Raw genomic sequence first — 14,260 nt, 5'->3', positions numbered from 1 at the left:
AGCATTCATTTACAGACTCTACCTAATTCTTCCACCACAAAAACAGATCTAATAATAATAATAATAATCTTTATTTATATAGCGCCAACATATTCCGCAGCGCTTTACAGTTTAACAGTTTCAAAACACAAGTCATAAGTAACAACGCAAACAATACAATAATTAAAGCAAAATAAGACGAAATAAGACGACCCTGCTCGTGAGAGCGTACAATCTACAATGAGGTGAGGGAGATACAGGTGTGTATTTACAATGGTGTATTTACAATGAAGGTCCAGCCATCTTGCAGGAGTGAAGGATGGATGGAGATAGTGAATGGGCTACGCACGCACACTTACACAGAGAATGACTTTGATTAGTGAATGTGATAGGCCGCTCTGAACAGGTGTGTTTTGAGGGAGCGCCAAGAGATCTCATGTTTCACAATTGCTTCCAAATGATACATCATACCAGGAAAGACTATCAGGCTGGCTTCACATATCCGCATTCATGGTCCAAGAATGGACCATGATACATGGACTGGGCTCGGGTTTACGGACTCAAACTCAACAACCTCAAAGGCCTGTTTGTACATTTCAGTCTGTTCTCAGACTGTGAATTTTGGATGTATGAATCTAATCATACTGTGTGATTTCACTTTTGTAGATATCAGATTTAAAGATGGTTCAAACAAATGTATCCTGAGAACAATTGATGTTCCAGTAAAAATTGGACACCACAGTGACAGATTGCTATCGCTGTAAGAAACATTGGATCATGCACTACTCTCTTCTGTATCTTGGTTGAGACTCGCCTGTAGAAGTCTATGTGTGCACCAAAATAATCCTACTCATAAGAAACATCCATTTTGCATCTGAGTTTTACAGACACGTTGACACTATTAACCTAAGAAAATGTAGTTGGTTATGTACAGTGTAAAAAGTTGATGTGTAAATTCTGATGCCACATGGATGTAAAATACAGACACACAGATGACAGAATAGATAAAAAACATCCGAGTTTTCTGGATGAAAATTGGTCAATGTTTTCATGCGCATGTCTGACCCTGGCTGTAAGCATGAGGATCTCTCCAACTCTGACAAAAGGTGCTGAAAATCTCATGTCTGTGGGGACAGACTGACTCCAGTTTAGGCAGGATGGATTTTCATCTGCAGACCTACGGTATGTGCCACATGCAGTACTATGCAATTCTTTCAGGCAGGCATGGAAAAATGCTACCACATAAAAATGCTCTAAAAAATAAAAAAAAAATGTTAATACTTTATTTGTATCAATTAACAAAATGCAAAGTGAATTAACAAAAGAGAAATCTGAATCAAATCAATATTTAATGTGACCTCCATTTGCCTTCAAAACTGCATCAGTTCTCGGTACACGTCCACAAAGTCAGGGATTTTGTGGGATTATAATAGAGGTGAATTAGTAACCTATTATACCAAACAGATAATAATGACCATTATTTTCGTATGTAAGTTGAAACATAGTCATTAACTGAAACAGAAACAGCTGTGTGTGAGGCTTAAAACTGGGTGAGGAACAGCCAAACTCTGCTGCAAAGGTGAGGTTGTGGAAGACAGGTTGATGTCAGAGGTCATACACCATAATTAGACTGAACAAAGCAGCAAAACGCAATATTGCATCAGCTAAGTCTCACAGGAAAAAGGTTTCAAAGCAGAATGAAGTTTCAACATGGGCTGTTCAAGCATTTTTTGAAACACCAAGAAATGAGCAACATTGAGAACTGTAGATGTAGTAGTGGGCTAAGGAAACTTAGTCCAGCAGAAGAAATAGATATAAGAATTACTTCTCTTCAAAATCTGAAGATGGGACCAGGCTACATTTATCTACTGTTCATAGATGTCTGTCCAGAAGTCCATGGAAGAGGGACTGCCAAAAATCACACCTTTGACATGAAAACAAGTGACTCAACTGTAGGGAAGGTGACCTGACGGACGGACGGACTAGTCAGAGTGAAGAAGGAAAGGTTTGCACAGTGTAGGTAGGTGTCAGTTATTACAGTGGGAAACAGCTAGGAAAGTGTAGTGGACGTGCAGTACCTTGGGTTGACCATTAGATGGCAGGGAGGAGTGTGAGCAAAGGACTTGACAACAGCTTAGGGCTTAGGAAACCGTTGGTCATGGGGGGCGGGGTTACAGTGACAGGGGACCGGGAGAGCTATAAATACTGAGGGAGGGTTCCAGAAGGTTCCAGTCCCCAGGGGGAGCTCCAGTGACAGGAGGACTGCGACAGTCTGTGCGCTGTGAGGAGAATCTAAACCAGGGGGACTGAGGAGAGAGAACGTCAGGGGGGTGGTCCTGACAGGAAGAACCGCAGAAGGGACGAGGCACTGGGTGTGAGACACCGTATTTGACACGACGACTGATCAGTGGAAGCGCTGTTGGTTTACGGGCCTAAGGCGGCCACAGTGACGGACCTGTCAGGAGCGTCGACGAGTGAAGAGGGGACGGTGTAAGCATACACGTCCCCAGTATAGAGTACGGTGTTTGAGAAGCGGCCCTGGAAACGGAGGGCCGTGAGGTAAAGAAAGTGCGGTGTGCTCTGAGGCCGTCAGACGGACGGCGAGTGAAATAAACTTGGACCTGTCGCACCCAGAATCTGCCTCCATCGTGTCTCTGTTTTATCTCTGCGCGGTAAGAAGAGGGACCACCCCCCCAGCTCGGCCCACCGACCCTACACAACTATGCATGAAAACATGGGAACAGGAAAAATGGCAACGGAGGCCATTGGGCTGATGAATAAAAATGAGGAATATTTGGCTAAAACAGAAAGCAGGGCCGGAGAGCAGTACAGTAATAATGAGTGTCTGCAGTCATCAATGAGCCATGGTGGAGGTTCCTTGCAAGCTTGGGGCTGCATATCAGCAAATGGAGTTGAGATTTTGGTCAGGATTAATGGAGTCCTCATTCCTGAGAAATACATGCAAATACTCATTCATCATATAAATACCATGAGGAAGGCATCTCCGAATTTATTCTGCAACGGGACAACGACCCCAAAAATACAGCTAATGTCATTAAAAACTATCTTCAGAGTAAAGAAGAACAAGGAATCCTGGAAGTGATAATATGGCCGTCACAGAGCCCTGATGTCAACATCATTGGATTTGTCTGGGATTACATGAAGACACAGAAGGATTTGCAGAAGAGAAATCCACATAATATCTGTAGTTGGTTCTCCAAGATGTTTGGAACAACCTCACTGCCGAGTTCCTTCAAAATCTTCGTGTAAGTATATCTAAAAGAGTTGATGCTGTTTTAAAAGGTGGTGACACCAAATATTGATTTCATTTAGATTTCTCTTTTGTTTATTCACTTCACATTTTGCTAAATAATGGCTAAAACAATCTTTTAGCACATCTGTTTTTGAAAGCATTCTTAATTTGATCATTTTCTCCACACCAGCCTAAAACTTTTGTACAGTACTGCATGTCTGCTAGACGCATATCTACATTTTCCCAAATAACAGCTTCTCAAGAAGTATAGCTGAGGGGCAAATAGGTTATATTTATCAATGGCAAAAGTAAATTGCTTGAGTCTGTTTTTCGGGCCTGTGCACCAAATTTACATTTTTCCCCAGTAGAGGGTGCAGTAGGTATCAGACAGAGAGGATCTGCGAACTCAAACTCGCAGCCTTAATTGGATTGTATGTTCAGTTTATTGTATTATTGTACCTTTCTAAGTTAAATTAGAATTTTTTTTAAAGTTAATTAAGTATTTAAATTATTAATTTTATTCCCGATATCATTTATTACAATTTTTACAAAATTCCATTGTTTTATAGTATTTCATAATTATGCAAATTGTCTCTTCAGAGAGGAAGAGGACTAAAACTCTAGTGCCACCTATTGGAAGTAGCAATCCTAAACGTTAATGTCGACCCTTTAACGAGCCTTGTTACATAGGATAAAAGCCAAGCCAGAATCTCAATTTGCAGACACTGTGTTTCAGGGTACTGCCCCTCGTCAGTGCAAAGTGTGAGATCTGGTTTGGCTGGGAGAGAGGCGTCTGACCGATATCCAAGAACTATCATTTCTCCTTGCGGAGAATGACATGCTAAGCATGTCGAGATGAGGAGACTTAAAGCCGCATTGCTCCTCTGGGAAATATGCTAATTATGCAAATTGTCTCTTCAGAGAGGAAGAGGACTAGAACGCTAGTGCCACCTATTGGAAGTAGCAATCCTAAAAGTCAATGTCGACGCTTTAACGAGCCTTGTTACATGACTTAGGATAAAAGCCAAGCCAGAATCTCAATTTGCAGACACTGTGTTTCGGGGTACTGCCCCTCGTCAGTGCAAAGTGTGAGATCTGGTTTAGTAATTCATGTGATATATTTATACTGTAATGACCAGTCAAGTGGGTCGTAGAGTGGGTTTAGTGAGAACTGGTTGAATGCTTTTCTGACTCCAAAATTCTTGAGGTTTTATTAGTTCATATTAAAAATTCCACAAAACATCAGTTATAGTCCAAAAGCGAAACACTACTGACAGTACACACATCAGAATCGCGTTAGTAGTGTATCGCTTTTGGATGTTTTGTATAATTTTTAATATGAACTAAGAAAACTTCAGGGAGGAGCTTAGAAAGTGGAGTGATGTAGAGCAGCCAATGGGAACAGCGAGTGGGCGGAGCTTAGAGAAAGAGTGGGAGATTTGAAGATAGTTGAGAAAGTTCCCTTAGGGGAAGAGCAGGTGTAAAGATGCGCAGCGGCGGCTGGGATCCAAGCAGCGGCCGGGATTCCAGCGGCGGTCGGGATCCCAGCAGCGGACGGGATCGCAGCGGCAGCCAGGATCCGAGCGGCAGCTGGGATCCCATTGGGATCGCAGTGGTGGCCTGGATCTGAGCGGTAGCTGGGATCCCAGGGGCGGGTGGGATCGCAGCGGTGGCCTGGATCCAAGCGCCATCGGGATCTCAGCTGCGCTCCGGATCGCAGTTGCGTCCTGGATCTGAGCAGCATCACTTGGGTGTACCAAAATGGCGGTCGGCATACTTCCGGTGCGGCGCAGTAGATTGTGGGTTTTGGGGACATCCAGACGGAAGTGGATGACAATTTAAGGCAATTATATATATATATACAGTGCCTACAAGTAGTATTCAACCCCCTGCAGATTTAGCAGGTTTGATAAGATGCAAATAAGTTAGAGCCTTCAAACTTCACACAAGAGCAGGATTTATTAACAGATGCATAAATCTTACAAACCAAAAAGTTATGTTGCTCAGTTAAATTTTAATAAATTTTAAACATAAAAGTGTGGGTCAATTATTATTCAACCCCTAGGTTTAATATTTTGTGGAATAACCCTTGTTTGCAATTACAGCTAATAATCGTCTTTTATAAGACCTTATCAGGCCGGCACAGGTCTCTGGAGTTATCTTGGCCCACTCCTCCATGCAGATCTTCTCCAAGTTATCTAGGTTCTTTGGGTGTCTCATGTGGACTTTAATCTTGAGCTCCTTCCACAAGTTTTCAATTGGGTTAAGGTCAGGAGACTGACTAGGCCACTCCAACACCTTGATTTTTTCCCTCTTGAACTAGGCCTTGGTTTTCTTGGCTGTGTGCTTTGGGTCGTTGTCTTGTTGGAAGATGAAATGACGACCCATCTTAAGATCCTTGATGGAGGAGCGGAGGTTCTTGGCCAAAATCTCCAGGTAGGCCGTGCTATCCATCTTCCCATGGATGCGGACCAGATGGCCAGGCCCCTTGGCTGAGAAACAGCCCCACAGCATGATGCTGCCACCACCATGCTTGACTGTAGGGATGGTATTCTTGGGGTCGTATGCAGTGCCATCCAGTCTCCAAACGTCACGTGTGTGGTTGGCATCAAAGATCTCGATCTTGGTCTCATCAGACCAGAGAACCTTGAACCAGTCTGTCTCAGAGTCCTCCAAGTGATCATGAGCAAACTGTAGACGAGCCTTGACATGACGCTTTGAAAGTAAAGGTACTTTACGGGCTCGTCTGGAACGGAGACCATTGCGGTGGAGTACGTTACTTATGGTATTGACTGAAACCAATGTCCCCACTGCCATGAGATCTTCCCGGAGCTCCTTCCTTGTTGTCCTTGGGTTAGCCTTGACTCTTCCGACAAGCCTGGCCTTGGCACGGGAGGAAACTTTCAAAGGCTGTCCAGGCCGTGGAAGGCTAACAGTAGTTCCATAAGCCTTCCACTTCCGGATGATGCTCCCAACAGTGGAGACAGGTAGGCCCAACTCCTTGGAAAGGGTTTTGTACCCCTTGCCAGCCTTGTGACCCTCCACGATCTTGTCTCTGATGGCCTTGGAATGCTCCTTTGTCTTTCCCATGTTGACCATGTATGAGTGCTGTTCACAAGTTTGGGGAGGGTCTTAAATAGTCAAAAAAAGGCTGGAAAAAGAGATAATTAATCCAAACATGTGAAGCTCATTGTTCTTTGTGCCTGAAATACTTCTTAATACTTTAGGGGAACCAAACAGAATTCTGGTGGTTTGAGGGGTTGAATAATAAATGACCCTCTGAATAAACTTTTCACAATTTAAAAAAAAATTAAACAAAGAAATAACATTCTTTTTTGCTGCAGTGCATTTCACACTTCCAGGCTGATCTACAGTCCAAATGTCACAATGCCAAGTTAATTCCGAATGTGTAAACCTGCTAAATCTGCAGGGGGTTGAATACTACTTGTAGGCACTGTATATATATCTATATATAATATATATTTGAGTCGGGCTGGAAAATGTGTTAATTTGTAAGATTTTTCACCTATTGAGATAACACTGCTCTGCCATTAGATGGAGAAAGAGTAAACTAAACTACATGGTAGAAAAAAAAACACAATAAACACATAAAACTTTATGTATGCTGATGCATATAAAGAGAGCGTTTTGAATGTTTGCAGTTATTGTTTATTGCACCTGCTCATCTATATTACTAATGTATCGAAAGATAGTAGGAGAGGAAGACAACTCTTCAGTCTGCTTTATTGCATATAAGCAAGGAATGTATAATGAATGTTTATATAATTGAGTTGACCAATCTATAATACTATCTACTCGGTCTGAGTCTTGTAAATGGTTGTGCATTTGTATATAAACCAAGACTCACTCTACCGAGAAGCACAGAAGATATGCTGACTCTATACGAGATTATCTATACAGTGATATAGTACAGTTTGGTGTATAACCTTTGCTATCTTATATGTTTTTCCTTGTCTACTTGTTTTTTTTTTTTTTCAATAAAAATAGATTCAACAATAAAACTTTATGTAATTATACAGTATATGTAAAAAGCCAAGACATTAAGCAAGATCTAGAAATGCAAGGCTGTGAAATCTTTGTGCTGGTACTGGTTGTCATAGTAGATTATGGGCTACTAAAATATGAGGTTATGGACTTACCCTACCACCTCTCTGCCAAATTCACACATAGCAGCAAGTTGCAAGGACATCAGAGATGGAATTGGTGGTAAAGAGTTCTTCACTATTTTAGGAGAATTTGATTGAGCAACCATTTACCACAGTGTTAAAAAAAATATCCATCACCTCTTCTGTTGCCCCCATTATCACTTTGCTAAAAAGGCCCAAATTGATGTTGAGTGGAGCTACCATAAACAACAAAGGGCAGAGTACGAGTATAAATAAGTTTTCATGACCTCTAGAGTGTAAGAATTGCCAATCTTGAATCTTAAAATATACTAGTTTAATGCATTTGCCAATAAGTGGCTAACATGGAATATTTCTTATGTCTGCCTTGGGTATTATTTTTGTTTAAGAACTCCAAAGCAATAACCTTTAACCCATTCATGACCTGTTCAGGTTGGGAAGGACTTCCCGACCTTGTACATATGGAAACGTCCTGGCGATATTGCGTGCACAGTAGATGTGCGCGTGCGATTGCCGCCGGGTGTTCAGCATATATAACGTCTGATACCCGGCTCTCAATGCCAGGAGAGGTGCCCATGTCAATATCGATTGCAGCATTTAGAAGGCAGAGAGAGAGAGGGAGGTCCCTCCCCCCTCCAGTCGATGCCTCCATGACATCATTACGAGAGCCCAATCGTTGCAATGGTGACTCAAGGTCGTCTTGACCACATCTGGGTCACCAGGTTCTAGCAAGCTTGTTAGACATGCACAGAGCCTGCTCTAAGAAGCTTGTGTGAGAGCTGAAGTGACAGATAGAGGGACTAAGTAAAGAAAAATTTTAGGAAAAAAGAAAAAAAAAATTGTAAAAATATTTAAGAAAATCACAAAATAAAAAAAGTATATATTGTACCCATAAAAATAAGTATTTTTATGTACATGAAAAAGTACACGTTTGGTATTGCTGCATCCAACACAACCTGACCAATAAAATTGTCAGACATGTTAAACCCTTCAGTGAACACTGTAAAAAATAAAAGTAAAAAAACTACTGTTTCATCATACCGCCAAACAAAAAGTGGATTAAAACGCGATCAAAAAGATGATTGTAAATAAAAATTGTATGGCTGGAAATGTAATTTTGTCATGCAAAAAACAAGCCTCCATACATCTCCATCAGCGGAAAAATAAAAAAGTTATAGTTCTCAGTATACAGAGATGCAAAAATACTTATTTTTTTCTATAAAATAGTTTTTATAATGTAAAAGCACCAAAACATAAATAAATGCTATAAATGTGGTATCGCTGTAATCGTACTGACCCGAAGAATAAAGCTGCCTTATCAATTTTACCTCTCGCGGAATGGCATAAAGCTCCCCACCCACCCCCAAAAAACAATTCCTGAATTGCTGTTTTTTGATAATTCTGCCTCCCAAAAATTGGAACAGAAAGTGATCAACGACTGTCATGTGCTCGAAAATGGTACAGTTAAAAACGTCAACCTCATCCTGCAAAAAACAAACCCCAGCATGACTATTGTCGGAAGAAATATGGAAAACGTATAGCTCTCAAATTATGGCGATACACGCTAAGCGATGTTTTTTGTTTGTGACAGCAGCTAAACATAAAAAAAACAATATAAATCTGGTATCGTTGTAATGTCACCTACCCGAAAAATAAAGTCATCTAATCACTTATACTGCGCGAGGAACAACGTAAAAAAATAATTAAAACCAATTCTTGACCTGCTGTTTATTTGTTCATTCTGCTTTCCAAAGATTGCAGTAAGACAGTAAGACTCAGCGCACATTTATTATGCTCTCTGTGCTGAACAATTACACCAGGGTTTCGGTGTAAAGCTCTGAAATACTTGATTCAGATAGAATCTCCAGTGGAAGATTCTCTACATTGAGGCAAATGGAGGTACTGAGGACGCTGTCTGGCTTGTGATGTGCTGGTCTCTGTCTTTTTAGGCATGCATGCAAGCGTGGTCCACCACAGCTTTGTGCATTTCTGAAAAGAAGGACATTGCTGAACAGAGGCCAGAGTAACTCTGCTGCCTCATTATAATGGATGGATCCCTCGGGGATTTCATCTGAATCACATCATTAGAATATTTAGATGAAACCCCCAAAGTAAATGGTCAGCGTAGAGCGCCGGATAAATGTGATCCCAAATGTTCTGTAAAATGTTCCTAATAGAGGCTTCAACTCAATCCATGAAAAAAGCAAGTCCCCACTCAGGTCTTTCATCTGTCAATGGAAATATAGGGGGCTTCCACGTTACCGGTAGTACAAAGTCTCTGGAAAAGACAAATGACTCTCGTCCTCCAAAAGAAATAATGGGAATTTTGCTCTCTCAAAACCAAATGAAGCAGTTTTAATCAGTGTAGGATTTCATGTAACCAGACGCTGCTTTCTTCTGACCCCTCTTTGTCACGGTATCCCCGTGACAGGTATTCTGCACTTTTAACACTTAGGGTCTCTATATATGGAGTCTGCAAATTATTCTAGGGAAATCTGAGCTCCAGAGAAAATAGATCCTCATGAGTATCACTGTGTGGCTACGCAGTACTATACAGCCATATTTGCGATATTGCCACATTCAGCAGAAATTGGGTGACAAATTTTGGTGCCATTTTTACCCATTTGTGAAAATGAAAAATCTGGCGTTAAAACAAAATTTTATGATATAAATGTAATTATTTTTTCTTCACTGTTCAATGGCGTAAATTCCTGTGACACAGCCATGGTGTCAATATGATCACTGCACCTTCAGATGAATTCATTGAGAGGTGTTGTTTTTAAAATGGGGTCACTAATGGTCGGGTTCTGTTGTTCTGGCACTTCAGGGGCTCTCCCAGTGGGTCATGGAACCCACAAACCATAGCAGTTAAATCTGCACTATAATATGCCGCTTCTTCCTTTCTGATATTTGTACTGTGCCTCAAAAGTAGTTCCGAATTACACGTAGGGTATGGGCACACTCGAGAGAAATTGCACAACAAATTGTGAGGTCCATTTTTTCCTATTAGCCCTTTTAAAAATTAAATATTCAGAGCTTAAACAGCATTTTAGTGTTAAAAAGTAATTATTCCTTCTTCACTGCCCAATGGTACAAATTTCTGTGAGGCACATGTAGTATCAACATGCTCACTACACCCCTATGTGAATTAATTGAGAGGTGTAGTTTATAAAATAATGTCAGTTATGTGGGGGTTTCTGCTGATCTGCCTCCTCAGGGGCTCTGCCAATGTGACATGGCACCCTGAAACCATTCCAGCAAAATCTGAACTTTAATATTGCACTCCTTCCCTTTTGAGCTTTGCACTGTGCCTCAAAAGTAGTTTTTCCCCATATATGGGGTATCAGCATACTTGAGAAAAATTGCACAACAAACTGTATGGTGCATTTTTGCTCCTGTTATGATCTTGAAAATGAAAAATTTTCACAGTTCAAAGTTATAAACTTTTGTGAAGCACCTGGGAGTTCAAAGTGCGCACTACACATCTAGATAAATTCCTTAAGGGGTATAGTTCCCAAAATGGCATAACTTGTGAGGGGTTTCCACTGTTTAGGCACATCAGGGGTTCTTCTAGTGCAAGATAGCGTCTGCTAACAATTCCAGCAAATTTTGAGTTCAAAAAGTCAAATGGGGCTCTTTCCGTTCTGAAGGCTGCTATGCGCCCAAACAGTAGATTTCCTCCACAGATGGGGTATTGACGTTCTCAGAAGAAATAGTACAAAAAATTGTTACCGTTGTAAAAATGTAAAAATTTGGGGCTAAAAACATTTTTGTGAGAAAAATATGATTTTTTTGATTTTTTTAGTTTCACGACTCTATATTATAAACTTCTGTGAAGCACCTGGAGGTTCAAAGTGTTCACCAAACATCTAGATACATTCCATGAGAGGTGTAGTTCCCAAAATGGAGTCACTTGTGGGGGTTTCCACTGTTTAGGCACATCCGGGGCTCTCCAAATGTGTCCTCTAATGTCTCCAGCAAATTTTGCTTTCAAAAAGTCAAATGGTTCTCCTTTTCTTCCAAGGCATGCTGTGCGCCAAAACAGTAGTTTTCCTCCACATATTTGGTATCGTTGTACTCAGAAGAAATTGTACAATAAATTGTAGTGTGCATTTTCTCCTGTTATCCTCGTGAAAATAAAAAGTTTGGGGCTAAAGTAAAGTACTTTTGTGAAAAAAAATAAACCGTTCATTTTTTTCCTTCCACATTTCATTAATTCCTTTGAAGCACCTGAGGGGTTAAAAAACTTCTTGAATATGGTTTTCAGGACTTGGATGGGTGCAGTTTTTAGAAAGGAGTCACGGTTGGGTATTTTCTGTCATATAGGCCCCCCAAAGTCACTTCAAATGTGATGTGGTCCCTAAAAAAATGGATTTGTAAATTTTATTGCAAAAATGAGGAATTCCTGGTGAACTTTTAGCCCAGCTAACTTCCTAACAAAAATATATACTGTATGTTTAAAAAAATAATGCAGATGGAACATAGACATGTGATAAATGTTATTTATTAACTGTTTTGTGTAACATAACTCTCTGGTATAAGGGCATAAGAGTTCAGAGTTTGAAAATTGTAAAATTTTCAACATTTTCACCAAATTTCCAGTATTTTTACAAATAAATTCAAGTCCTATTGAAAAATTTTTACCACTATCATGAAGTACCTCATAAAGTGACACTGGTCAGAATTGTAAAATTTGGTCTGGCCATGAAGGTGAAAACAAGCTTGGGCGGTGAAGGGGTTAAGGAGGACCTGCAACCTCTAGTGACTCTGTTCTCTATAAAAGAACAATTCTGAGGCATCTTTTATCAGAAAACTGCATTGTGGAGTTCCAATATTATTTCTGCTGGAAATGTATGAATAAATTGGCATCTGGGTTATCGCAGTCTTTAATCATATACGGTGACCCGCTGTCAGCCCTAAAGTTTAGGGACCCTTTTCATTAAAGGGAACCTGTCACCAGAAAAAACCTAATTAACCTGCAGATATGGGGCTAATCTGCAGGTTAATATCATTATATTGCTGGCCGGCACCTGCACTTAACCTAACGCTGCAGGGAGAAAATTAACTTTATTCTTCCCAGCAGCGATCCCATTTCAGTCACGGGGGTGATGCCAGTTCAGTACCCCTGGCCTCACTGACAGCTGAGCCTCAATGCAGAGGTAGTGTCAGTCAGGGTCGGGGGTGCGGTTACAGCCGCCGCTCTGTAAACTTAGAGCAGTCACTGAATCAGTGCTAGCGCCACTCTCATGACTGAAACCGCAACCCTGACCCTGACTGACAGCTGATCCTCAATGCAGAGCCAGCGTCAGTCAGGGCCCAAGGGGCGAGGGATCAGTCATGGGGGGGCGGCGTGGGCATCGGTTCAGTCACTGCTCAGCGCCTCTGACTGACACGCCTTCTGCATTGGGGCTCAGCTGTCATCAGGAGCTTACTGTACATGTGCTGCTGCCAGGAATGTTGGGGCTTGCCTGAGATCTCAAGGAATAGGTCACAGAGAAGAAGGACATGTCAATCACTGACATGAGGCCGACGATAGGTAGAGAAAGAGTACTTGGGAATACTTGGCATAAAAATTTGACGATGGGCTTCTACTAAACTGGGGCATCACCTTATACAATAAAGGTATGGATGTGATCAATATTTCTAATTATTATTAATTTATATAGATGACGTTAATCTGAGGTCTAAAAACCCGGTCTGTCAGGTGTTGTTGGCGTCAGAAGTCAGGTTCTACATTGTATACAGATGCCATGAAGCAAGTGTGCTTATTGCTTCAGTCTTATCTCTGTACCATGAGTCTACCTAACAGTGTAATCTTTCCAAACATCCATATATGCTGTAATCAGAACAAGGATTTCACACCCACCTGGACTCAGATCAGCAGTCCAAAATCAATAGACCTGGGCCAATGCCCAAAATGCATCCATGTATACAACTCTTCAGAAATAATTTATAGGATCCTATTTAAGTTGTAAAATGTCTTACGGTAGCCTCTCCTCTACGCTGGAAAAGCTGTCAGTTTAGATTTCGGATAAATTAAAAAAATGTCATTTTCTGGAAAAATGTAAATAAATTTGTAGCTAACATTCAAGAAGGAAAGACTCAGTATTTCCTGTGTTGACCCTTGTTTTTCAATATTTCTGCAATTTGCCCTAGCATCTGGATATCAGCTTCTGGACCAAGTAGTGATTGATAATAAGTGCTTAAAGTTTATCACTATTTCTGTGTTTTAGTTTGCCCACCACTTTTTAAAAATTGACCACAGGTTCTCAGTGATCGAGATTTCTGAATTTTCCTAGCCAAGGACCCAAAATATCAATGTTTTGTTCACCAAGCCACTTAGTTATCAGTTTTGCGTTATGACATGGTCTCCATGATGCTAGAAGGAGCATTGTTCATGACTCAATTGCTCCTAGATCAATGGGAGAAGTTGCTTTTAGAGGATGTTTGGATACCATCTTTATTCATAATATTGTTCTTAGGCTAGTTTCACACTAGCGTTTAAACGACGCGCGCACGGCGCCGCTAAGCCACGCCCCCTGCCGCTCCCTGCCCGCCCCTTCCTGTTATCGCCTCCTCCGAGCGCAGAGGGCTGCATGCGTTATGTGCACCCTATCTTTAGCATAGGGTGCGCAGGCCGTGCGCAACTATGAATATAGCGTGCGCTGCGCATTTTTGAATGTGCGCCGTGCGCGCCAAAATGCAACATGCTGCGTTCGGCGTGCACGGCGCTCCTCCAAAAATGCGCAGTGCACGCTATATTCATAGTTGCGCACGGCCTGCGCACCCTATGCTAAAGATAGGGTGCGCATAACGCATGCAGCCCTCTGCGCTCGGAGGAGGCGATAACAGGAAGGGGCGGGCAGGGAGCCGGCAGGGGGCG

The 14,260-nt window shown here is 41.5% G+C and overlaps 1 protein-coding gene across 1 annotated transcript in view; it reads left to right on the top strand.

The window, feature by feature from the left end:
* GRK7 (G protein-coupled receptor kinase 7) overlaps window positions 1-14,260 on the top strand; it is a 51,181-nt gene that overhangs the window by 35,373 nt on the left and 1,548 nt on the right. The window lies entirely within an intron of this gene.

The sequence above is a fragment of the Dendrobates tinctorius genome, unplaced genomic scaffold (genome assembly GCF_039654945.1).
Source record: "Dendrobates tinctorius isolate UK_male_01 unplaced genomic scaffold, ASM3965494v1 ptg000049l, whole genome shotgun sequence".
NCBI classification, from domain to species: Eukaryota; Metazoa; Chordata; class Amphibia; order Anura; family Dendrobatidae; genus Dendrobates; species Dendrobates tinctorius.
Note: the sequence above shows the minus strand (reverse complement) of the source record. Positions and strands in the feature narration are given on the sequence as shown.